Genomic DNA, 27,917 nt, shown 5'->3' on the forward strand with positions numbered 1-27,917 from the left:
TCAATATACAGATTGAACAACATCGGGGACAGGCTACAACCCTGTCTTACTCCCTTCCCAACCACTGCTTCCCTTTCATGTCCCTCGACTCTTATAACTGCCATCTGGTTTCTGTACAAATTGTAAATAGCCTTTCGCTCCCTGTATTTTACCCCTGCCACCTTTAGAATTTGAAAGAGAGTATTCCAGTCAACATTGTCAAAAGCTTTCTCTAAGTCTACAAATGCTAGAAATGTAGGTTTGCCTTTCCTTAATCTTTCTTCTAAGATAAGTCGTAAGGTCAGTATTGCCTCACGTGTTCCAGTGTTTCTACGGAATCCAAACTGATCTTCCCCGAGGTTGGCTTCTACTAGTTTTTCCATTCGTCTGTAAAGAATTCGTGTTAGTATTTTGCAGCTGTGACTTATTAAGCTGATAGTTCGGAAATTTTCACATCTGTCAACACCTGCTTTCTTTGGGACTGGAATTATTATATTCTTCTTGAAATCTGAGGGTATTTCGCCTGTTTCATACATCTTGCTCACCAGATGGTAGAGTTTTGTCAGGACTGGCTCTGCCATGGCCGTCAGTAGTTCCAATGGAATATTGTCTACTCCGGGGGCCTTGTTTCGACTCAGGTCTTTCAGTGCTCTGTCAAACTCTTCACGCAGTATCGTATCTCCCATTTCATCTTCATCTACATCCTCTTCCATTTCCATAATATTGTCCTCAAGTACATCGCCCTTGTATAGACCCTCTATATACTCCTTCCACCTTTCTGCTTTCCCTTCTTTGCTTAGAACTGGGTTTCCATCTGAGCTCTTGATATTCATACAAGTCGTTCTCTTATTTCCAAAGGTCTCTTTAATTTTCCTGTAGGCGGTATCTATCTTACCCCTAGTGAGATAGGCCTCTACATCCTTACATTTGTCCTCTAGCCATCCCTGCTTAGCCATTTTGCACTTCCTGTCGATCTCATTTTTGAGACGTTTGTATTCCTTTTTGCCTGTTTCACTTACTGCATTTTTATATTTTCTCCTTTCATCAATTAAATTCAATATTTCTTCTGTTACCCAAGGATTTCTACTAGCCCTCGTCTTTTTACCTACTTGATCCTCTGCTGCCTTCACTACTTCATCCCTCAAAGCTACCCATTCTTCTTCTACTGTATTTATTTCCCCCATTCCTGTCAATTGCTCCCTTATGCTCTCCCTGAATCTCTGTACAACCTCTGGTTCTTTTAGTTTATCCAGGTCCCATCTCCTTAAATTCCCACCTTTTTGCAGTTTCTTCAGTTTTAATCTACAGGTCATAACCAATAGATTGTGGTCAGAGTCCACATCTGCCCCTGGAAATGTCTTACAATTTAAAACCTGGTTCCTAAATCTCTGTCTTACCATTATATAATCTATCTGATACCTTTTAGTATCTCCAGGGTTCTTCCATGTATACAACCTTCTTTCATGATTCTTAAACCAAGTGTTAGTTATGATTATGTTGTGCTCTGTGCAAAATTCTACCAGGCGGCTTCCTCTTTCATTTCTGTCCCCCAATCCATATTCACCTACTATGTTTCCTTCTCTCCCTTTTCCTACACTCGAATTCCAGTCACCCATGACTATTAAATTTTCGTCTCCCTTCACAATCTGAATAATTTCTTTTATTTCATCATACATTTCTTCAATTTCTTCGTCATCTGCAGAGCTAGTTGGCATATAAACTTGAACTACTGTAGTAGGTGTGGGCTTCGTATCTATCTTGGCCACAATAATGCGTTCACTTTGCTGTTTGTAGTAGCTTACCCGCATTCCTATTTTCCTATTCATTATTAAACCTACTCCTGCATTACCCCTATTTGATTTTGTGTTTATAACCCTGTAGTCACCTGACCAGAAGTCTTGTTCCTCCTGCCACCGAACTTCACTAATTCCCACTATATCTAACTTCAACCTATCCATTCCCCTTTTTAAATTTTCTAACCTACCTGCCCGATTAAGGGATCTGACATTCCATAGAATGGTCCATTCCACATTGAATGGTCATACAAAATTGTATTGACATTTGTGCGTTGCGCGTGCCTAATTTGTAATACGAGGGTCACTCCAAAAGAAATGCACACTATTTTTGTAAAAATACAGTTTTCATTCTGCATGTGTGAAAGTTTTATAGTGTGTAGATACATCCTTCCCGCTTGTTTTCAAACTTAGTCCAACCTGTTCCCATAAGTGACGCCATCACAGCATGTCTTCAAGATGGCTGCTACACTTGACGTTCGTCAGAAGCAACGTGCTTTCATAGAATTCCTGTTCTGTGAAAACGAGACAGTGGGAAACATCCACAAGAGGTTGAAAAAGGTGTATGGAAATGCTGCTGTCGATCGCAGTACACTTAGTCGGTGGGCAAGCAGGTTACGCGATGAAAGCGGGCACGGCAATATTGAGGATTATCCTCGCAGCGGCAGGCCTCGTACTGCACACACTCCAGACAAAGTGCAGAGAGTTAACAAATTGGTGACTGCTGACAGACGCATCACAGTGAACGAATTGTCACGCTACGTTGGGATAGGGGAAGGAAGTGTTTGCAGAATACTGAAAGTGTTGGCATTAAAAAAAGTTTGTGCCAGGTTGGCTCCCAGGATGTTGACAGTGGCTCACAAAGAAACAAGAAAAACAGTATGCAGCGAACTTTTGGAACAGTACGAGAATGGTGGAGATGAATTTCTTGGAAGAATTGTGACAGGTGATGAAACATGGCTCCATCATTTTTCACCAGAGACGAAGAGGCAATCAATAGAGAGGCATCATGTAAATTCATCCAAGAAAAAAAATTCAAAACCACACATTCTGCTAGAAAAGTTATGGCTACAGTGTTTTTCGATCCCGAAGGACTCTTGCTTTTGGACATCACGCCAAGTGGAACACCATAAATTTTGATGTATATGTGACGACACTTAAGAAACTTCAAGCTCGACTGAGTCGTGTTCGACCACATCGGCAAAAGCAGGATGTTTTGCTGTTGCACGACAATGCACGGCCACATGTCAGTCAAAACACCATGGAAGCGATCACAAAACTCGGATGGACAACACTGAAACACCCGCCTTACAGTCCTGACCCGGCTCCATGTGACCTTGACTATCGTCTCTTGGGAAACTGAAAGACTCTCTTAGTGGAATAAGGTTTGAAGATGATGACTCCCTTGTGCACGCTGCCAAACAGTAGCTCCAACAGGCTGGTCCAGAATTTTACCGTGGAGGTATACAGGCGCTGGTTCCAAGATGGCGTAAGGCAGTTGAGAGAGATGGAAATTATGTGGAGAAATGAAAATATTGTTCCTAAAGGATGTTTCTACACACTGTAAAACTTTCAAACATGTAGAATAAAAGATGGATTTTTTTTAAAAAAAATAGCGTGCATTTCTTTTGGAGTGACCCTCGTACATCATAAATTTTCTGGTATGATGACTGGCAGAGTCGAGAATAAGGCGGTGGAGAACGAGTAAAGAGAATGTACTCCAAAGTGCAAGACAGCTTTGGATGTCTGATTGTTTTACAAATGTGTTAATGTGTATATCTGAACAGACACCACTCAGATACACACATTTCTGAATAAGAGTGGAACAGCTCCTCGGTGATTTTTTACAGTCGAATGCACAAATGTCGCCAGAACTCCTACAGGAAACAGAATTTGGTAGTAGAGAGTTTAATGACAAGGGACGCTGCACCGCGGCGTGCGATTAGTTGGAAATTTTTGGGACGGGAGGGACGGGGGGGGGGACGGGGGGGGGGGGAGGAGACCGCGACAGTGTCCGCGTGGCCGGAGCGGATGCCGGCACGGTAGCTCAGTATGTTCGGCCAGGGTCAGAGAATTAGCTACTCTTTGCAATAAAAAAAAAAAAAAAAACAGAGTGAATGGATCAACGATGAACTTGAACGGGTGTCACGGGAAGTTCGCTCCGAACAAATACAACGAACAGTGACGAAAAGAAAAGAGATTTAAAAAAAGAAATCAGCGGTTAATAGAACCGTCCATAAAAAGCGGTAAATCCGGGTTCGAGTCCCGGTCGGGCGAAAATTTTCAACTTTCGCCATTGCGTTACCATAGTACCCCGCGCGGCTGGCCGTCACGATTTCCCACCCATCCTTTCCCTTTCCTACATTTAACGTTTACGTGATTGTGCCAATGTGGTAAATATTTGACGTTAAGAATGCAAGCGAGGAAAACTTTAGAGAAAGACTGAAGTAACGCTTAAAGCTGGTTGAAGTCGCTACGTGCTCTCATTCTGGAACACTGGTTGAATATATTCTGGATGATTTGTTCTCCATTTTAAACAGAGGAAAGTATTTCACGCATCTTAATATTTATGACGTCATATCTCCTGAATTATGTGTCGTACAATGATATAATGTATGTAGACACTGTCTGCAAAGTGAGTTACATAGATCGTAGTAAGGAAGCAATAATTTAAAACATCATGCAGGTGGTGATGAAATTTTACTGTGAACCATTTTAAGCAGAAGCTAGTTTTTCACGCACCTAAATGTCTATGACGCCATATCTCTTAGCTATGTGTCGCACAATCATATAATTTTGCCGGCACGTTCAGTGGATATTCTCTGCAAACTGTCTTGCGAATAGATTCGCTAGTAAAAAAGTAATAAATTAAAACGTTGAGTCGGATGCTGCAGGTTTACCGCTTGAACAGCGAAAATGTAGAAAGCGACAAACTTTTTTGCTCTCAACGTTTTCTGAGGGTGTAATCGAAAAAAAAAGTTTCGCTAATGTTTGAAATTCTGTGCGAACTTTATTGGACGTAGCTAAGTGCTTAGGTCACAAACACTGGATGAATAACGTCCAGATATTTGCGTGCTGTCGGCTACACTGCCCCAAGACAAAAACAGTTTCTAATTGTAATACGTTTTGTATTGTGTTAACATAAGATTATACCCTCTTGATGAGTAGACTCGAAAATGGTTGAAATGGCTCCAAGCACTATGGGACTTAACATCCGAAGTTATCAGTCCCCCAGACTTAGAACTAATTAAACGTAACTAATCTAAGGACATCACACACATCCATGCCCGAGGCACGATTCGAACTGCGACCGTAGCTGCAGCGCGGTTCCGGACTGAGGCGCCTAGAACCGCTCGGCCACATCCACTGGCGATGAGTAGATAACGGCAGCATTTTAAATTCGGTTATTACACGGAATACTGAAAATAAAGTTCTTGTTGTCCCTGGAAGCCGTTAGATAGGGAACATGACACTGTTCCGGAATTCGAGATGGTCATTTGGTAATATACAGGGTGGTCCATTGATTGTGACCGGGCCAAATATCTCACGAAATAAGTGTCAAACGAAAAAACTACAAAGAACGAAACTTGTCTAGCTTGAAGGGGGAAACCAGATGGCGCTATGGTTGGCCCGCTAGATGGCGCTGCCATAGGTCAAAAGGATACCAGCTGCGTTTTTAAAATAGGAACCGCCATTTTTTTTTTACATGTTCGTGTAGTACATAAAGAAATATGAAAGTTTTAGTTGGACCACTTTTTTCGCATTGTGATAGATGGCGCTGTAATGTCACAAACATATGGCTCACAATTTTAGACGAACAATAGGTAACACGTAGGTTTTTTAAATTAAAATACAGAACGTAGGTAAGTTTGAACATTTTATTTCGGTTAATCAAATGTGATACATGTACCTCTGTGAACGTATCATTTCTGAGAACGCATGCTGCTACAGCGTGATTACCTGTAAATACCACATTAATGCAATAAATGCTGAAAATGATGTCCGCCAACTCCAATGCATTTGGCAATACGTGTAACGACATTTCTCTCACCAGCGAGTTGTTCGCCTTCCGCAATGTTCGCACATGCATTGACAATGCGCTGACGCATGTTATCAGGCGTTGTCGATGGATCACGATAGCAAATATCTTTCAACTTTCCCTACAGAAAGAAATCCGGGGACGTCAGATTCGGTGAACGTGCTTCGACGACCAATCCACCTGTCATGAAATATGCTATTCAACACCGCTTCAGCCGCATGCGAGCTATGTGCCGGACATCCATAATGTTGGAAGTACATCGCCATTCTGTCATGCACTGAAGCATCTTGTAGTAACATCGGTAGAACATTACGTAGGAAATCAGCATACATTGCACCATTTAGATTGCCATCGATAAAATGGGAGCCAATTATCCTTCCTCCCATAATGCCGCACCATACATTAACCCGCCAAGGTCGCTGATGTTCCACTTGTCGCAACCATCGTGGATTTTCCGTTGCCCAATAGTGCATATTATGCCGGTTTACGTTACCGCTGTTGGTGAATGACGCGTCGTCTCTAAATAGAGCGCGTGCAAAAAATCTGTCATCGTCCCGCAATTTCTCTTGTGCCCAGTGGCAGAACTGTACACGACGTTCAAAGTCGTCGTCATGCAATTCCCAGTGCATAGAAATATGACACAAGTGCAATCGATGTTGATGTAGCATTCGATGTGCAATCGATGTTGATGTAGCATTCTCAACACCGACGTTTTTGAGATTCCCGATTCTCGTGCAGTTTGTCTGTTACTGATTTACGGATTATCCGCGACAGCAGCTAAAACACCTACTTGGGCATCATCATTTGTTACAGGTCGTGGTTGACGTTTCACATGTGCCTAACACTTACTATTTCGTTAAATAACGTAACTATGCGGTGAACGGTCCGGACACTTGAATGATGTCGTCCAGGATACCGAGCAGCGTACATCGCACACGCCCGTTGGGCATTTTGATCACTATAGCCATACCACGTACTTATACGTTTGTGACTATTACAGCGCCATCTATCAAAAAGTGAAAAAAGTGGTCCAACTAAAAAATTCATATTTCTTTACGTACTACACGAATATGTAATAAAAAATAGGGGTTCCTATTTTTAAAAAAACGCAGTTATCCGTTTGACCTATGGCAGCGCCATCTAGCGGGCCAACCACAGTGCCATCTGGTTTCCCCCTTCAAGCTAGACGAGTTTCGTTCTTTGTAGTTTTTTCGTTTTATGCTTATTTCGTGAGATATTTGGCCCTGTCACTATCAATGGACCACCCTGTAGATTCACTTCTACTACATTTCTGTCGTGAAATCAAAATGCCTGGTTTCAGCATTTATGTTCTGTTGATTACATCTGACTTGTACATTAATGTCAGACCAAAATATGGCTAGCTGAACCACCACCACATAGAACTGTCCTACCAACGCTACAGCATTTTTCTTTGTTTCCCACTGAAGAGCAGAAAACAGACGCATCCAACAGTAGATGTCACATAGCTGTTTGTTATGGGACTGGCAGTTCATCGCTTGTATAACATGCCTGCCAGCTGGCCGTTGCTGTGAACTCGACGCTGCCGCGCCAACCACGGACTGCGAACGCTGCACCGACGCGCACGCGTGTCGCGTGTCACTGTCGCGCCACTCTTATCTCCTCCCGGTGAGTTCCTCTGGCGCTACTGTGCACTGTTGTGCTGTAACTAAACAGTGTTCATCATAAGAAGAAACCTCAGGTCAACATTACACCATTCCGCGTCTGATTCAATCTCATTGGTATTTTTTGTGATCTCTCAAAGTCCTTTGATTGTGTAAATCATGGAATTCTTTTAGATAAGCTAAATCATTATGGTTTGAGGGGGGGCAGTGCACAAATGGTTTAATTCATACTTAACTGGAAGAATGCAGAAAGTTGAAATAAGTGGTTCATGTAATGTTAAAACAACAGCCGATTCCTCAAACTGGGGGGCTATCATGTACGGGGTCCCACAGGGTTCGGTCTTAGATCCTTTACTTTTCTTGATATACATTAATGACTTACCATTCCACATTGATGAAGATACAAAGTTAGTTCTTTTTGCTGATGATACAAGTATAGTAACAACATCCAAAAACCAAGAACTAAGTGATGTAATTGTAAATGATGTTTTTCACAAAATTATTAAGTGGTTCTCAGCAAACGGACTCTTTTTAAATTTTGATAAAACTGAGTATATACAGTTCCGTACAGTAAATGGCACAACTCCAGTAATAAAGATAGACGTTGAACAGAAGTCTGTAGCTAAGGTAGAATTTTCAAAATTTTTAGTTGTGTCCATTGATGAGAGGCTAAAGTGGAAGCAACACATTGATGGTCTGCTGAAACGTCTGAGTTCAGGTACGTATGCTATTAGGATTATTGCAAATTTTGGCGATAAGAATCTCAGTAAATTAGCTTACTATGCCTACTTTCATTCACTGCTTTCGTATGGCATCATATTCTGGGGTAATTCATCATTGAGTAGAAAGGTATTCGTTGCTCAATACGTGTAATCAGAATAATTGCTGGAGCCCACCCACGGTCATCCTGCAGACATCTATGTAAGGATCTAGGGATCCTCACAGTAACCTCACAGTATATATATTCACTTATGAAATTCGTTATTAATAATCCAACCCAGTTCAAAAGTAATTTCAGTGTGCATAGCTATAACACCAGGAGAAAGGATGATCTTCACTATGCAGAGTTAAATCTGACTTTGGCACAGAAAGGGGTAAATTACGCTGCCACAAAAGTCTTTGGTCACCTACCAAACAGCATCAAAAGCCTGACAGATAGCAAACTAACATTTAAAAATAAATTAAAAGAATTTCTAGATGACAACTCCTTCTATTCATTGGCTGAATTTTTAGATATAAATTAAGGAAAAAAAAAAACAACAACTTAAACATTAGTGTCATGCAATATTCTGTGTAATGTAATATCTTGTACAGACATCTTTTATTAACCTGACACGTTCCACATCATTACGAAGTGTCGTATACATGATCTATGGAACAAGTATTAATCTAATCTAATCACGTGGGGCGGAATTCAAGGTGTGTCCAATACCGTCAAGTGCGATCATAAGGATACGTTGTGGGGATATGTTACACGTGCATAGCAGATGCATGTTAGTATGTCTTGTTTAAAGTGATGAAAAAGTGTTTCCGCCCGGAATCGAACAGGGGAACTTCTGCGTGTTAGGCAGACGTGATAACCGCTACACCACGGAAACTGCTTCTATGCGCCATACAACACAGACAACTTGTAATGAGATTGCCATCGTAACTTAAAATTAAAAAAAAAAAAAATGCGGTACTTGTATAACGAAGGTATATGCAGCAGATCCACACATGACATGGCTCACTGGAGCAGAATACGATATAGGCAGGAAAGTACTGTTTCCGCCCGGGATCGAACCGGGGACCTTCTGCGTGTGAAGCAGACGTGATAACCGCTACACTATGGAAACGACGGACGCGATGAGTCCATCCTTGTTCACTCCAAATTGCCTCAACCTGTCTTTCGTCCGCGCATGCACACACGATAGTTCTTTTGGCAACCTGAAACCCATCACAGCCGAGGGCTCAAGAAGTCTTCGGGGTGCTCGAGAGGGTGTCTGCCGTAGCACCCTGAACGAGATAGCGGCGTTTCGCGCAGTTGTTGTTGCAAGTAATATCACCAAAAACAATCACTTTCTTAGCAGTAGGCATTGCGAGTCCAGCGGCACGTACATAGACTGAGCGATAATTCGGGACAACAGCCTTACCGACGCATTTAACTCTACATCTACATCTACATGACTACTCTGCAATTCACATTTAAGTGCTCGGTAGAGGGTTCGTCGAACCACAATCATACTATCTCTCTACCATTCCACTCCCGAACAGCGCACGGGAAAAACGAACACCTAAACCTTTCTGTTCGAGCTCTGATTTCTCTTATTTTATTTTGATGATCATTCCTACCTATGTAGGTTGGGCTCAACAAAATATTTTCGCATTCGGAAGAGAAAGTTGGTGACTGAAATTTCGTAAGTAGATCTCGCCGCGACGAAAACCGTCTTTGCTTTAATCACTTCCATCCCAATTCGCGTATCGTATCTGCCACACTCTCTCCCCTACTACGTGATAATACAAAACGAGCTGCCCTTTTTTGCACCCTTTCGATGTCCTCCGTGAATCCCACCTGGTAAGGATCCCACACCGCGCAGCAATACTCTAACAGAGGACGAACGAGTGTAGTGTAAGCTGTCTCTTCAGTGGACTTGTTGCATCTTCTAAGTGTCCTGCCAATGAAACGCAACCTTTGGCTCGCCTTCCCCACAATATTATCTATGTGGTCTTTCCAACTGAAGTTGTTCGTAATTTTAACACCCAGGTACTTAGTTGAATTGACAGCCTTGAGAATTGTACTATTTATCGAGTAATCGAATTCCAACGGATTTCTTTTGGAACTCATGTGGATCACCTCACACTTTTCGTTATTTAGCGTCAACTGCCACCTGCCACACCATACAGCAATCTTTTCTAAATATCTTTGCAACTGATACTGGTCTTCGGATGACCTTATTAGACGGTAAATTACAGCATCATCTGCGAACAACCTAAGAGAACTGCTCAGATTGTCACCCAGGTCATTTATACAGATCACGAACAGCAGAGGTCCCAGGACGCTTCCCTGGGGAACACCTGATATCACTTCAGTTTTACTCGATGATTTTCCGTCTATTACTACGAACTGCGACCTTCCTGACAGGAAATCACGAATCCAGTCGCACAACTGAGACGATACCCCATAGGCCCGCAGCTTGATTAGTAGTCGCTTGTGAGGAACGGTGTCAAAAGCTTTCCGGAAAGCTAGAAATACGGAATCAACTTGAGATCCCCTGTCGATAACGGCCATTACTTCGTGCGAATAAAGAGCTAGCTGCGTTGCACAAGAACGATGTTTTCTGAAACCATGCTGATTACGTATCAATAGATCGTTCCCTTCGAGGTGATTCATAATGTTTGAATACAGTATATGCTCCAAAACCCTACTGCAAACCGAAGTGAATGATATAGGTCTGTAGTTAGATGGATTACTCCTACTACCCTTCTTAAACACTGGTGCGACCTGCGCAATTTTCCAATCTGTAGGTACAGATCTATCGGTGAGCGAGCGGTTGTATATGAGTGCTAAGTAAGGAGCTATTGTATCAGCGTAATCTGAAAGGATCCTAATCGGTATACAATCTGGACCTGAAGACTTGCCTGTATCAAGCGATTTGAGTTGCTTCGCAACCCCTAAGGTATCTACTTCTAAGAAACGAATGCTAGCAGCTGTTCGTGTTCAAAATTCTGGAATATTCCATTCATCTTCCCTGGTGAAGGAATTTCGGAAAACTGTGTTCAACAACTCCGCTTTAGCGGCACAGTCGTCGGTAACAGTACCATCGGCACTGAGCAGCGAAGGTATTGACTGCGTCTTGCCGCTTGTGTACTTTACATACGACCAGAATTTCTTCGGATTTTCTACCAAATTTCGAGACAATGTTTCGTTGTGGAACCTATTAAAGGCATCTCGCATTGAAGTCCGTGCCAAATTTCGCGCGTCTGTAAATTTTAGCCAATCTTCGGGATTTCGCGTTCTTCTGAACTTCGCATGCTTTTTCCGTTGCCTCTGCAACAGCGTTCGGACCTTTTTCGTGTACCATGGGGGGTCAGTTCCATCTCTTACCAATTTATGAGGTATGAATCTCTCAATTGCTGTTGCTACTATATCATTGAATTTGAGCCACATCTCGTCTACATTTGCATAGTCAGTTCGGAAGGAATGGAGATTGTCTCTTAGGAAGGCTTCTAGTGACACTTTATCCGCTTTTTTAAATAAAATTATTTTGCGTTTGTTTCTGGTGGATTTGGAAGAAACGGTATTGAGCCTAGCTACAACGACCTTGTGATCACTAATCCCTGTATCAGTCATGATACTCTCTATCAGCTCTGGATTGTTTGTGGATAAGAGGTCAAGTGTGTTTTCGCAACCATTTACAATTCGCGTGGGTTCGTGGACTAACTGCTCGAAATAATTTTCGAAGAAAGCATTTAGGACAATCTCTGAAGATGTTTTCTGCCTACCACCGGTTTAGAACAAGTATTTTTGCCAACATATCGAGGGAAGGTTGAAGTCCCCACCAACTATAACCGTATGAGTGGGGTATTTATTTGTTACGAGACTCAAATTTTCTCTGAACTGTTCCGCAACTATATCATCGGAGTCTGGGGGTCGGTAGAAGGAGCAAATTATTAACTTAGTTCGGCTGTTAAGTATAACCTCCACCGATACCAATTCGCACGGAGTATCTACTTCGACTTCACTGCAAGATAAACCACTACTGACAGACACAGACACTCCACCACCAATTCTGCCTAATCTATCTTTCCTGAACACCGTCTGAGACTTCGTAAAAATTTCTGCAGAACTTATTTCAGGCTTTAGCCAGCTTTCTGTACCTATAACGATTTCAGCTTCTGTGCTTTCTATTAGCGCTTGAAGCTCAAGGACTTTCCCAGCACAACTACAACAATTTACAACTACAATTCCGACTGTTCCTTGATTCAAGCACGTCCTGTATTTGCCATGCACCCTTTGAGATTGCAGCCCACGCCGTACTTTCCCGAGGCCTTCTAACCTAAAAGACCGCCAGTCCACGCCACACAGCCTCCGCTACCCGTGTAGCCGCCAGCTGAGTGTAGTGACAGCAACGGCCAGCCATGCAATGATATGAGCAGTGGCAGTTGAGACGTATGATGAAACGAGCACGCAAACAATATAGTTTCGAATGTCATTTAATTTTTAAAGATAATCAAATTATGTTCTACAAAACTCCAACACTAGTACACCCTTCTTAGGTGACCAGACGGAAAGCATAAAATGCTCTCGTTCTCACCTAACAATATAGCTTCGAACGTCATTTAATTTTTAAAGATAATCAAATAATATTCTACAAATCTCGAGCACTACTACACCATTCTTGGGTGAGCAGACGGCCCGCCGGAGTAGCCGAGCGGTTCTAGGCGCTTCAGTCTGGAACCGCGCGGCCGCCAGGGTCGCAGGTTCGAATCCTGTCTCGGGCATGGATGTGTGTGATGTCCTTAGGTTAGTTAGGTTTAAGTAGTTCTAAGTTCTAGGGGACTGATGACCTCTGATGTTAGGTCCCATAGTGCTCAAAGCCATTTGAACCATTTGAGCAGATGGAAAGCATAAAATGCTCTCGTTCTCACTTAACATAATATTCAAATTGCAAACGAGAGTGATGAAAATTCCTAACTTAAAGACAGGCTAATTTTTCTGAGCGAGTTATGTGTAACACAAAAGCATACTGCAGGGATTTCGCCGTATTGTTGAATACTGAACCCATTGAAGGTATTAACTAGTCAGTCTCCCACCTTTTAGCACCTTCCTTATCCGAATCCGAGAAATACACTTCAGTTCTGGTGCCTTCTACGACGCGTATCACTCTGCTTCGTTTGCAACTATATCTCTGGTATAAAACAATGAACATAGTCCGGATAAAGAGTATTTGGTTTTCCATTTTTGTCCTGAAAATTAAATTGGTATGTTTTCTTAATTTAAGCAAGCTTTATTAACAATCTTTCATAAAATATCGATAGCTAAGAATTTATATTTGAAAGCCGTAAATTTAGCTGAAGACCTAGGTGCTACAATTAAACAACTTAAAGTGGAAGGAACACATAGAAAATGTTGTGGGGAAGGCTAACCAAAGACTGCGTTTTATTGGCAGGACACTCAGAACATGTGACAGATCAACTAAGGAGACTGCCTACACTACGCTTGTCCGATCTCTTTTACAATACTGCTGCACGGTGTGGGATCCTTACCAGATAAGGCTGGCAGAGTACATCGAAAAGGTTCAAAGAAGGGTAGCACGCTTTGTATTATCGCGAAATATGGGAGAGAGTGTCACAGAAATGATACAGGATTGCGGCTGGACATAATTAAAAGAAAGGCGTTTTTCGTTGCGAAGGAATCTTCTCACGAAATTCGAATCACCAACTTTCTCCTCCGAATGCGAAAATATTTTTTTGACACCGACCTACATACGGAGAAACGATCACCACGATAAAATAAGGGAAATCAGAGCTCGCACGGAAAGATATAGGTGTTTGTTCTTTCCGCGCGCTGTAAGAGTTTGGAATAATAGAGAATTGTGAAGGTGGTTCGATGAATCCTCTGCCAGGCACTTAAATGTGATTTGCAGAGTATCCATGTTGATGTAGATGTAGAAATGGAAACAGGAATTTCGCGTGCAATACGTAATCAGAAACAAGAAGACGTGCATTATTCATAAAAATGATGATGAATTTCAAATTGCGAGAAGTAAGTATTTCAAATTGAAAAGGCCAGACTTGAACCAGCGATCCGCCAACTACACCACTATACTACACCACTATACTACGCCACGTCCGCTACTCATCCAATGCGTATTTGTCTCTCAGCTGTGTCAAATACAGTCACTCGGAAAACTTCAAAGCCGATGTTTTCTGTAAATTTATGAAAAACATTAAGAACAACCATTTCTCGGCATTTTTTAACCGTGTTCTACACGCGCGTTTCACACGAAGCAGGAGTGAGCCTCAGCCATTTTCATACTGCGTACTAATAGCGCGACAATCAGAGCACAACAGTACAGAGACTGTGACTGTACACGGTTTTTGAAATAAAAAAACTACATAGCTAAAGAATGATTAAGATAAACGTTGATTGTTGTTAATGCATTAGAATATCTTAAATGTTTCATTAAACGTAACTTAGTAATAAGATAACTAATACACAAGCAGGACCAACTTCCAAGAGTGTAACAACACTGTACGTATGCTACAGCTTCTGACCAACCATCGCGTTTGTGTTGGTTTACATCAGGTTTATACTTATGGTGAAGAAGAGTATAGCAGTAATTCGTTCGGAAAAATGCGGTGTCTTCAAGTAAATTTATAGTGACATGAGTCATGGAGGAGGTTGCGACAATGTTGAAAATTTTATGGCTACTTCATTATTAGCTTTATAATCTCCATTTGTTCCAGAGGTGGAGCTTGTTGCCATCTGTGTAACAGTTATTCAAAATCTTCCATTTTAAGTGAGCAGGTAAATGTCATCTGTAAATGACAGTATTGTCTCCAATATTGAAGAGTGTTTCTTGAAAGTTTTCGGTATATCGTAACCTATTTTTGTGCAAGAGTTTTTACTTCTGTTTTTGAAATTTTTGTCGAGGATAAAAATGTGTTATTCAGTTACTCGATCAAAAAGTGAACAGAATTTTGGACAGCCTATATTTCTAAGTACGTGTTTAACGTTTCTAGTTTATACACGCGTTCATTGTCCAAGTTTTGACCATTGTTGCTTGTTATACCTTCTAACAAAGAAAAATAGCATTTAACTTATAAATTTTTCGATACACTATTTGTTCCAAACATTACGGTTTTAGTTATAATGTCACTGAGCACTTTTAAACTGATCCCACATTGGAAACAAAATCACTTAACGTAATTACGTGTTACATGATTTACAGCCTATCATAACACGGACAGATTTTGCTCTTAATTGGTCCTCCACGTAACCTAAAATAACTTGGTGCTCCTAGGATTAATGATGGAAGTCCCTTCCTTCATGGCTGCACGCTTGGAACGATTCAACGAATTACTAGAGAGTCGAACTGGTGATCCTTTAGGTACAAGACTATCGATGCAATTCTGTTCGTAAACCGACTACACCAAGTTCTCATAACTTCTTATCATTTTGAGAATTATGGCTTTTGTCAGAATTTTAATTTAGATCTTGTGACCCTGAATGTGCATCGCTGTACATTGTCTCTCATAACGTTATTATGCCACTTATTAGATATTTCGAGATATTACGTAACAATTTAAAAAAAAAAAAATGGTTCAAATGGCTCTGAGCACTATGGGACTCAACTGCTGAGGTCATTAGTCCCCTAGAACTTAGAACTAGTTAAACCTAACTAACCTAAGGACATCACAAACATCCATGCCCGAGGCAGGATTCGAACCTGCAACCGTAGCGGTCTTGCGGTTCCAGACTGCAGCGCCTTTAACCGCACGTAACAATTTAAGCAGTTAGATAAATCTTTTGGCAGTGATCAACAATCAGTTAGGATTTAGGTATTGCTTTAACCTTGGAATTATGGCTAGTGAATGATCTTTCTGTTGCCACAATTTAGATAAAGATCTTCCGACAGATTCTACATTGATTATAAGTGACATTATGCCACTAATTTAAGAACTGACCTTTCAATGTCGATCCTTGCTCGAGAAATTCAAATGAAAAGTGTTCTAATGAATACTTTTATTTCCCATTAATATGGAGTTACGAGAAGCGCTTTCCTCACTTGACACCCTGCGAACCATGGATGGAGGGCATTGAGCAAATTTCATATCCCTAGATTTTCGATAAGCATTTGACATGATGCCTCACTGTAGACTGTTAAAGAAGGTACGATAATACGGATTACGTTACCAGATAAATGAGTAGATCGAAGACATCTTAAGTAACAGAAGCTAGCATCCCCATGTTCGATTCCATTTGTATGATTGTGACCCACGACCGTATTGTAATTCGGGACAGACAGAACGCCAGCAATAGTCTTAATATCATCTGCCTTTTTATTGCGGATTCAAGACAGTACAGTTATCGTCAGTGGATTATAGGTACTCACGTAGACTCGACACAATTATAAAAACATGTATTAGAAACACATATTCCAGCATAACTCAGGCATGTACAAGCATAACGTTTGCTGATGATAGACGCCTTGTTAGCTAATATCTAGATCTGCAGCAAAAAAAGACATGACAACATTACGACCAATGCTGACCTTCTTTCTGTTCTAGAATCTAGTATGTTATTCTCGATGGCGAGTGTTCATCAGACACAAGGGTATCGTCAGAAGTGCTCAAGGGTAGTGCAATAGGACGGCTTTTGTTCTTTACGTACGTAAATGATCTAACGAACAGGATAAGCAGCAGTTTACGGCTGTTGGCTGATGACACGGTGATGTACAAGGAGGTGTCGTCGTTGAGTGACTGTAGGATTGTACAAGATGATTCAGGCAAAATTTCTGGTTTGTGTGATAAATGGCAGCTTGCTCTAAATGTAGACAAATGCAAGCTAATGCAGATGAGTAGAAAATACAATCCTGTATTGTTCGAATACACTATTAGTATTCTCCTGCTTGACAGTCACGTCGATAAAATATCTAGACGTAACGCTGCAGATCGGTAAGGAACGGGACGAGCACGTAGAGACGGTAGCAGGCAAGCGGACTCGTCAACTTAGGTTTATTACGGGAATTTTGCCATCGAAGCAATTCAGGGGTGAGCCGGTAGATTTGTTACCGGTAGCTTAGGTCAAGACGCTCCGTGAACTCAAATGGGAATCCCTGGACGGCAAACGACGCTCTTTTCGTGAAGCACTCCTGAGTAAATTTAGACAACCGCAAATGGAAAAAGAAAACTATTAACTTTTGGTTAACAGATACCGGTTCATTTCCAGTTGTTTCATGAGAGCAACATCGGAGCAAACATATTAGAAAGAAATAAAGATGAAGACAGTGCACGTGCTACGACTGTTACCTTCGTTCCGTTGAAAGTATGAGACTACTGTGGAAGGGGAGGGGGCAGTTTACAGGTTGGTTTGTAAAAAGGAACATACAGCTTGCTCAGCCCTCTCTACTTGTCAGGAAGCGACTGATACCGTCCCTTCCAACCAAAATGATCTGTGAAATGAGAACGCATTCAGTTAAGGAAACTGCACTAATATACCTGCCTCCATTAGTCAATGAATGAATTTATCATGCACAAGTAATATTTAGTGAAGCTCGTGGTTTTTTCTAGTTTTTGCGATATCAGAGGCCCTTTTGACTTATTCTACTGAGCTCAAATTTCCTAATTTAAAAAAAAAATATGGAAGGAAAAATCCGAGGGGCTACCCAAGAAAAGTTATAAAATTTTTAGAAAAAGTGTTGTTTAAGAGCCACCGAAGTATAAAACCTACTATCATGAAATTTGAACGAAGTGTTTGCAGTATTCATATTGTGCTTTGCAAAATTCTAGAGGCGGCTCCCCCTTGACATTCTTTTCTTCCTTTACATGTTCTCCCACTACTATTTCGTTCTCTTTCTTTTCCTATTATCGAATTCCAGTCCTCCATCACAATTAAATTTCCGTCTTGCTTAACACTGTAATGGTACTTGAATTACGTAACCATTACGGCACTTCACCTGAACCTCTCGATACCAGCAATATTCTACTGTGTTTCTGTAAAGTAGTTAACATATTTCTGTGACAACATTCAGATTTGATTTAATTAATGTAGAGGTACTTTGATACATCGATATGTTCATATTGCAATGGTATTATTCTTATGTGTATTCTTTCTTTTGTCACTATGATCTTTGAAGTACTTGTAACTCTGAATTTTGGGTGCGTAAGCAGTTATTAGAGAGTCAAGTCTTGGTCGTCATGTTGAAAAGACGCAAATTGTAGTCAGTTTATGAAATGTGAACTTTAACAGTGAGGAAGATATTTTCAAGTATGTTTTATATTGTGAAGTGATGTTGCAACAAAAGTAATAAAAAAGAAGTGTAACTTAAATTCGGAGTGCTGATTAATTTTTTTTTACATCACCATTGTCCTAACTTGCAAAAGTTTAATCTTCAAGAATGGTTTATGAAACACATCTATAAAACTTTTGAATATCGCAGAATAACACCTAGGCCTCTTTGCGTCCGAGCTTGGAATCACCACTACCTAGATTTTCGACGATTCAGCCATGAGTTCACAACGAGACCAGCGTGGGAAACACGAAAAGACGAGTGCCTAGTTTATCCATTATTTAATGAAATGACTTTATTAACTGTGCTATAATGACACCTGCCACATATTGTAACTTTGTTGTTGTCCGAAAATGCGATATTTAGCAGCGTGAGCAACACTACAATCATAATTAATTTTTGACCTTTGTTGTGGTAGGGTTGTTAGAACATGCAGAACTATTTCTTTTATCAGCGTCTCTTAACACGACGGCGTGCTGAAAAGTAATGACTCCGAATTTCTTATGCGAAAACTTTTAAAGCTTTTTAAATAAATTAAACGTTATTAACATTATACCTCTATGTTCGTCATGTCTACATATTTATTTCTCAACATAGTCACCTTGGGACGAACACATTTCTCCCACCCAGAGACTAGTTGTTAGTAAGCGTAGAATGTATGACTTTTTTGCAGAGCCACAACCTCGCCTCCGCTTGCACCACTTCATCACTACTTAAGCGAAATTCTCTAAAGTGTACTTTAAGTTTTGGAAACAGATGAGAGCCGGATGGGGCCAAGAAAGGACTGTATGGAGGGTGATCAATGACAGTGAACCCATGGCGTCGGACTGTTGCAGGTGTCGTATCGCTCTTGTGTGGCCAGGCATAGACATCCTGAAGGACAATGTGCTCCACGTGCGGAGGGTTCTTCGGGTTCGAAACTCGTTTATAGTACGCTGTTTCTTACGCACTGAAACAGTTACGTTACACACCGCCATGTTACACGCTACAGATCGGAGCTCTATAGCGGCAGAGGGCTGAAAACATGTAGATATGAAGAATAAAGATAAAGAATGTTAATAACACTTGTTTTGTTTAAAAAACCTTAAGACTTTTACATAAAAAATTCGGAGGCATTACTTTTCAGCACGACCGTACATTTTTCAGTATCTTCATCATTTGCAGGTCTAAGCAGCTAAAAATTAAAATACCTGCTCCTTAACGCCATATCGTTTCCAGATTCATCCTTTATGGCTGTAATAACAAAACATTTGCACGGTTTAAGTAAACTACAAGTTTCTAGATCAGATCATACAGAACATGCGCTACCAAGTTAGGGCGTTCAGATATAAACTAAGTCCTCGTGGAGATAAAGTTGAAGCCAGAAAATGGCAATCCTTCCAAAAAGGAATACGAACAAATCCAGTTCAAGTGGAAATATATCATATCAGAAATACTCAAAAGGTCGTTATTTTTCGTTAGAGCTTCTATGTCGCCACGAAAAATCCCAATCGTAGCAGACACTACAATCTAAACGCTGAGTGACGTGCGGCTCTCAAAGCCTGCTTTACATTGGTGCGAAGATAAATAAACGACCATCATCGAACTAGAATACTCACTAGTGTAGACGGTAGGGGAGCGAAGGCGAATTGCTTTCTCTTGTGTTCGGTTCGCATTCGCTAGTATTCGCTCGTGTTTCGCTCGTTGCCTTTTAGCGAACCATCAAAGCAAGTTCGTGTCCTCTCCACTTAGGCAGTGAGAGTACAGAAAACTCCCGTCTGTTGCAATGTCTACTCTGTTGTTAGTATGAATCGCATGAGCGATGGAGTAGTAAGAAGAGACTGTAATGTTGCCGATAGAAGATTATAGAGATCATAGGACTTCGTCGCATGTCACTGAAAAGTGTCATGATTATCTGTCCATTGGCAAAAGATTCCGGACTAATCCCCCATTCGGATCTCCGGGAGGGGACTGCCAAGCGGGAGGTGACCATGAGAAAAAGTGAATAACCAACGAAAGGATACGTTCTACGACTAGGGACGTGGAGCATCAGGAGCTTGAACATGTTAGGGAAGCTAGAAAATCTGAAAATGGGAATGCAGGGGCTCAAATTAAATACAGTGGGTGTCAGTGAAGTGAAACGGAAAGAAGACAAGAATTTTGGTCAGACGAATATAGGGTAATATCAATAGCAGCAGAAAATGGTACAACAGAAGTAGAACTCGTTATGCACAGAATGGTAAGGCAGAGAGTGAGTTACTGTGAACAGTTCCGTGATGGGGCTGTTCTCATCATAATCGAAAGCAAACCAACACCGACAGTAGTAGTTCAGGCATTCAAGCCGACGTCGCAGGCATAAGATGAAGCGATAGAAGAAGTATATGAGGATATTGAACGGGTAATTCAGTACGTAAAGGGAGGTGAAAATCTAATAGAGGACTGGAATGCGATTGTAGGGGAAGAAGTAGAAGAAAGGTTTACAAGAGAATGTGGGCTTGGTGTTAATAATGAAAGGGGAGAAAGACTAATTCAGGTCTGCAATAAATTTCAGCCGGTAACAGCGAATATTCTGTTCAAGAATCACAAGAGGTGAAAGCATACTTGGAAACGGAAGGAAGATACGGAAAGATACCAGTTTGATTACACCATGGTCAGGCAGAAATTCCAAAATCAGATATTGGATTGTAAGGCGTATCCACGAGCAGATACAGACTCAAATCACAATCTAGTAGTGACAAAGCGTGGACTTAAGTTTAAGAGACTAGTCTGGAAAAATTATTGTACAAAGAAATGTGGTACGGATGTACTAGGGAATGAAGAGATATACTTGAATTTCTCTCAGGCAACAAATAATGTGATAATGAATAGCTCAGATGGCAGTGCAGTTGAAGAGGATGAAAAGGGCAATCACAGAAGCTCCAAAGGAAGGTAGCTGCGATGAAACCGTCGGTAACAGAAGTACTTGCGTTGATTGACGAAACAAGGAACGACAAAAATGTCCAGGGAAATTCAAGAACAAAGAAATACAAGTCACTTAGGAATGAAGTAAATAGGAAATGCGGAGAAGATAGGGCCAAATGACTGCAGGAGGAAAATGTGAAGAAATCGAAAAAGAAATGATTATCGGAAGGACTGAATCAGCATATAGAATAGTCAAAACAACCTTCGCTGAAATTAAAGGGAAGGGTGATAGCATTAAGAGTGGAGTGGGAATTCCACTGCTAAATGCAGTGGAGAGAGCGGACATGTGGAAAGAGTACCCGGAAGACTTGTCTGATGACGTGTCAGAAAGGGAAACAGAAGTCGATAGGGACCTGGTAGAGGATCCAGTATTAGAACCTGAATTTAAAAGATTTGAACGACATAAATCATGTAAAGCAGAAAGGGTATATAACATTTCATTGATTTTCCTACAATAATTGGGCGAAGTGGCAACGAAAGGACTGTTCTCGTTGGCGTGTAGAATGTATGAGACTGGATATGCAGCATCAGACTTCCAGAAAAATATCAGCCACATAATTACGAAGGCAGACAAGCCAAATAAGAGCGAGAACTATCGCACAAAGAGTTTAACAGGTCATGCATCCAAGTTGCTGACAAGAATAATACACAGAAGAATGGAAAAGAAAAGAGGCAGTTATCACGTTGCGCTTCATAATGGAAGCAAAACTGAAGAAAAATCAAGACACGTTCATAGGATTTGTAGACCTGTACAGGTTAGAAATTCTCAGAAAAATGTGGGTAAGCTATAGGGATAGATGGGTAATATACGGATTGTACAAGAATCAATAGACTAAATAACGAAGAACGAAATGTTCGGATTAAAAATGGTGTAAGACAGGAATGTAGTCTTTCACCCCTACTGGTTAATTTATACATCAAAGAACTATTGACAGAAATGAAGGAGAGGTTCAACTGTGGAACCATATCAATGATAAGATTCGATGAGGACATTGCTTTCCTCAGTGAAACTGGAGAAGAATTACAGTATCTGTTGAGTGGAATCAACAGGTGGAACGAATAGTCGAAAGAGTACAGAGTGTGGACAGTGTAAATTGAAGTAAGACGAAAGTAATGGCAAGTAGTAGGGATGAGAACAACGAGAAACTTAACATTAGATTTGGGGATCATCAATAGACGAAGTTAAGAAATCCTGCTACCTAGGAATCAAAATTGCCCTCGATGGACGGAGCAAGAAGGGTACAAGAAGCGGACCACCACTGTCAAAAAGGCCCTTCCTGGCTAAAAGGACTCTAGTGGCATCAAACATAGGCCTTAATTTGTAGGAGAAATTTCTGAGAATGCACATATGGAGCACAGCATTGTATGGTAATGGAACATGGACAGTGGACCGGAGCAGAAGTGAATCAAAACATCTGACAGGTGGTGCTAGAGAAGAATGTTGAATATTAGGTGGACTGATGAGATAAGGAAAGATGAGGTTCTCTGCAGAATCAACGAGAAAAGAAAATATGGAAAACAAGTACTGCAGCATATGTTGATCTATTTTTTGTGCGTTAATCTCCGATCTATAAACACACCAGTTACCCAACGCATAGAAGGAAGAATGTGTTGTACCATTGCAATACAGGTGCACAAAATAAATGTTAGCATATCCTCTTGTCGCCCTTGTAAGTGTGACTAGCAATAAAAAGCGGTGGAATAGTTCACAATGGAAGTGTGAGAACAGGGTAGAATTAGACGCCTGATGTTAAGATAAAACACTTTGAGTAATTGTAAGACTGTCTTTAATATGATTAGCAATACTGCATCTACCATAATGTGCACTAGAAAGATAGACAAGTCAAAGACTCACCGCATTGTCTGTAAGTCACGTGGTACCCCCACCAAACACATAGGACGCCTGTTGCCGTTGTCATGGTCGCCCTACCCACCAGAAACTGCCAGCTGAGATATCCGCTATAGATGATCTTCCAGATGGGTGAGAAAAACGTCCCCCCCCCCCCCCCCCCCCAAGGGAATACTGGAGTTATGCACGCCCTGCATTCATGTATGCGTCAGCACCACATCTTATGCACACTGAAAACACTGACAAATTAACATAGATAGAGGCACACTGGACCCACATTCGGGAGGACGACGGTTCAATCCCGCGTCCGCCCATCCTGATTTAGGTTTTCCGTGATTTCCCTAAATCGCTCTAGGCAAATGCCGGGATGGTTCCTTTGAAAGGGCACGGCCGACTTCCTTCCCCGTCCTTTCCTAATCCGATGAGACCGATGACCTCGCTGTCTGGTCTCCTTCCCCAAAAACAACCCCAATAGATAGAGATGCTACAGCACCAGACTGTCACACAGCTCATCAGCTCTAAACTACCGTGAATGTATTTCGTGTTATACTGCATGCCTGACTGCCACTAAACCCATCATCTGTGCAACACAGATACAGAGATGTCACTAGCTTTGATGGTGTGAGTCAGATACCACACGTGTCCGGCACACAGCTTGATGCAGTGTATTACTCGAGTTTAGTGATATGCAAAGCATCAGGACATTTTTCTGAGAAACAAATCCCTTGAATTGGAAAGCCTTCTATGCACTTGCTCTTGAAATGCATTCCACCCACAGAAAACTTGAAGACATTGCACGGGTGCCACTGTTGGTTATGCAACATGCCACCTTTAATAACTTGCATTTCACACAGTACAGTACGTGTATTTAATAGTCAATGAACAGTGGACTTTTTTAACTGTATGTCACAATACAGGATACAAACCATATATGATCCGGACATAGCAGCACGAGGCACACTATCCACCTAATATTCTTTAAACTGTACAGCACGTGATACCTATCAAGTTCCTTCCACAAGTCACTGAAACCATAGCCTGATGCCAGCCGAGCAGCGTCATTTATTGGAGAGCAATTACTTTTAACGAACTTTAATTTTAGTATAAACATATCTTAAAAGCTCCTTGTGTCACCAGTACATACTTCTTTTATCATATCTCTTCACGCCAGCGACATAATTGAAATAAATCAGCAATAATTCGCCTTAAAACTCTACTTTTATTAAGTATTTAGATGAGAAACAAATCTATTCCTTGAACTGGAAAGCCTTCTATGCACTTGCTCTTGAAATGCATTCCACCCACAGAAAACTTGAAGACATTGGAGGCTGTGTTCATGATACCGGATACAAGAATAAAGGCAAAGCTGACATGAATATTTTGCAGCTGATATACAGTACATCAAGTAATCAAATACAAAAATCAGTTATACAATAGCTTAAAAAGATCAGTGATCTCGTGAGAAAATTCTGGAGAGAGACTACGCAACACGCCAACTCCTGGAGGTAGTGAAACATAATCATTTGGGATCCTGGAATGACATAGCCATCCATCCCCGCCTTAAGGTATACTTATAGTGCATTGCACACAGTCTGCACTGAACATTAACACAAGAACTTCAGTACACTGTCCCAGGAAACACTGCAACAATCTGAGTGCTTAAACAAATCAGCACTACTTGTTGGCCTAGAGGGCATTCGTTTCTTGTGGTAACGTACACATGTTTTTAAAATCATATGTAGCAGAAAGCCTGTTGCTATATTAACATTGATCTTAATGGGCAAGCAAACATTGTCATGACAAGCGCAGCAGCAAATCCCACACTGATAAGCAAATGTAGAATGTATGATGTCGTGATCATGTTACTGGAAGTGTCACCAGCATAACTAGACTTTATTACAGACATTTATAGTCACAACAAATCAGTAGTCGGTTAAACATGTTACTGAATATTTAGTACTTACGTAGAAATAATTTTTTTGTTTGTTTGCTCGTCGCCTTTTTTTCCTGAAACCTCTTTGAATGGTAAGAGGTATGGTAATAATGTACTTCTCGCTCATCCATGTACAACATGCTCGTCGATTGCCAAGAATTCTCCACCACAGACAATCGATGAATTCCGAAGGAACTTGCATATCAGATATTGATTAGTGTCCGAAGGAACTTGCACATCAGATATTGACTAGTGTGGAAAGTAGCGTAGTTCATTATGGTGGTTTCATTATACAGTGGGCGACGCCCTACTAGAAGTTTGGCAAAATGGTTAATGGAGAATCATCACCAGCGCAGTGCAGACTCAACTGGTGTGCTATTGGAGTGGCGCTGAACGGTTTACACTGTTATTCCACCTGAGTCCCGAATCTTCGTGAAGGGCTTGGAAAAAGTGAAGTGGGTTAAGGACTTAATACCAGAATGTGATGTGTATACTACTGACGACGAGGGATGCCCTAATCCCTGGGCTCCAACTGGAAATGTGTGTTGACAAACATGAACCAGTGACTGCCACCGAGTTAAACGCGAAATGGTTGGAACAGTGGTGGTGCGATTGCCAGTCACGAGACTTCTCATATGACGAAGTATAACAATGATAGGAGTGTAACTTTTTTTTGTTAAAATGGATGTAAGTGAAACAATCATTGTTGTCAAAAATGAAATACAGTGTTCTTAACGTGACAAGTTCATCTGTAATGCATACCACAGCTTTAATGCACAACACCACAAAATAATAGGCAATCTTTGACAATGTGGTACCTGCACAACAGCACGACTGAAACCCTTAATACACACCACTATATGCATTACGTACATAGAAAGTTATGCTATGTGATTTAGATATGTGTGGGGGAATTTAACTGAAACTGTAGCTTCATACTACATGTACAGCGTTATTTATTACAGAGCAATCATTTTAACAAACTTTAATTAAGATGTGTAGAAATACCGAAAACTCAGACAATGAAGTTTATGTGGGAAAATGAAATAAAACGATGTTGAAAAGAATACAAGCGCCAAAAAATATGAACTTTATTAAAAAGAAGTGTTCACATAGGAATATACAAGGACAGAATAAAAATATTAACTTCAGTCTGGTAACAATTTACTTCGTGAAATAATGGTGGGGTGTCTTTTATTTGGTGCTGCAACATTTCAATGCAGCAATACCACGCCACTGTCTGAAGACCAGGGTGTCGGTTGGTGTCGTTTTAAGCACATGGTGGCATCAGCTGCAATACAGCCATCGGTTTCATCCATCATCGGTGCAGTCTCGGCCCATCATCGTCATCATTGTCACACTGTGGTGGGGTGTTAACCATGCCAATTACAAAAGAGTCTGTAACTTCTAACTGTTCGTCTGAATTTAATCACTACGTTATTTCCACATTTTTTGCTTCTTCACAGCCTGGCAATTTTCTGATTAAAATCACACAGCGAGTGGTCGTCCTCATCATAAAAGTCTTCAATTGTCAAGCCTATTTTGCAAAATAGTTTTGTCCACGACTTAGAAATTGTAGCTGACTTTATCTCTCTCCAAGAGTCACCGATCCAGTACACAAGTCCTTCACAGTCACTTTCCTTACGGCTCCTACAATGCTCTCATCTTCTTCCGAATGCAAGACTGATTGCAGCAGTCGCCGACAATACTTTTTCTTCAGACATTCCAGAATACCTTGATCCATTGACGGAATCAGACAGACAACGTTTGACAGGAAAAACAAAGCTCGGATCTCGTCGCATGGCAATAATTCTATGGCTGGATGTGAGAACGCATTATCCATTGTCAAAATAGCTCAGAATGGCGATCCTTCTTCTTTTAAAAGCTTTTTGCACACCCGTACAAATAAGGTCAAAAACCAGTTCTTCAACATTTTCCGATTCACCTAAGCGTTATTCTGATGTGTGTAGATAACCGGAAGAGCTGACATGGTTACGTTCTTGAATTTTTTGCTGACAACAGTCTCAAATTTAAACCGGTTCCGCAGTTAAATTTCTTCATTAGATCAATTTTCTTCATTATGACTTTCTGAAACTTTACAATAAATTCTGAAACAGCCTCAGAGTCACCAGAGAGATTTTCTCCTCATACATCTAATCGACGCATTCCATTCATCTTCATCCATTTGTCGAGGCAGAGATTCTTCAGAGCATTTCTTTGAAGAAATCTGTTCCACTTTAAGCAAGTATCTTCGCCAGTCATTAACAGTAACTTCGTCGACATCGTATTTTTTTATTATTATTTCTGCTTTGTCAAGTCGTTTCAGTGCCCCTATTTTAACATACAAAGCCATAAATTTCCTTATCTTTATTACTGCACTCTTTTTTAGAAACGATAACAGACAACAATGAAAAGGAAACATAACACAATGTACTGTACCGACAACGGCAGACCTAAAACCTCACATTCAACAAAAGGATTGCTTGCGTAAGCAATTATAAACCGACAGAAGCGTACGTGGTGTCACTGACACAGACACAACTAAGAGGACTGAGTAGTCCGACAGGTGTTATGCTGTGAGCTAAAGGGGGAAACTGATCGAAGATCAGTATGCTGCACAGCAGATTTTATTTATTTATTTCTTTTACTGAGGCTCGGATATAAGGGGAACTCAAAATATTGAGACTCTCCTGCAGTACATTGTTCTTTTATCATGTCTTTCCACGCCAGCTATTCTATGTTTGGGA

The 27,917-nt window shown here is 41.0% G+C and overlaps 1 protein-coding gene and 2 non-coding genes across 3 annotated transcripts in view; all 3 read right to left on the reverse strand.

Moving 5' to 3' along the window:
• The window catches only part of LOC126412761 (thymidine phosphorylase-like), a 406,501-nt gene that overhangs the window by 97,063 nt on the left and 281,521 nt on the right, over positions 1 to 27,917 (reverse strand). The window lies entirely within an intron of this gene.
• Positions 8,980 to 9,052, reverse strand: Trnav-aac (transfer RNA valine (anticodon AAC)). Its single transcript has one exon. It is a non-coding gene; the product is annotated as a tRNA-Val (tRNA).
• On the reverse strand, positions 9,217 to 9,289 carry Trnav-cac (transfer RNA valine (anticodon CAC)). The gene has a single exon. It is a non-coding gene; the product is annotated as a tRNA-Val (tRNA).

Source organism: Schistocerca serialis, chromosome 7 (assembly GCF_023864345.2).
Source record: "Schistocerca serialis cubense isolate TAMUIC-IGC-003099 chromosome 7, iqSchSeri2.2, whole genome shotgun sequence".
NCBI classification, from domain to species: domain Eukaryota; kingdom Metazoa; phylum Arthropoda; class Insecta; order Orthoptera; family Acrididae; genus Schistocerca; species Schistocerca serialis.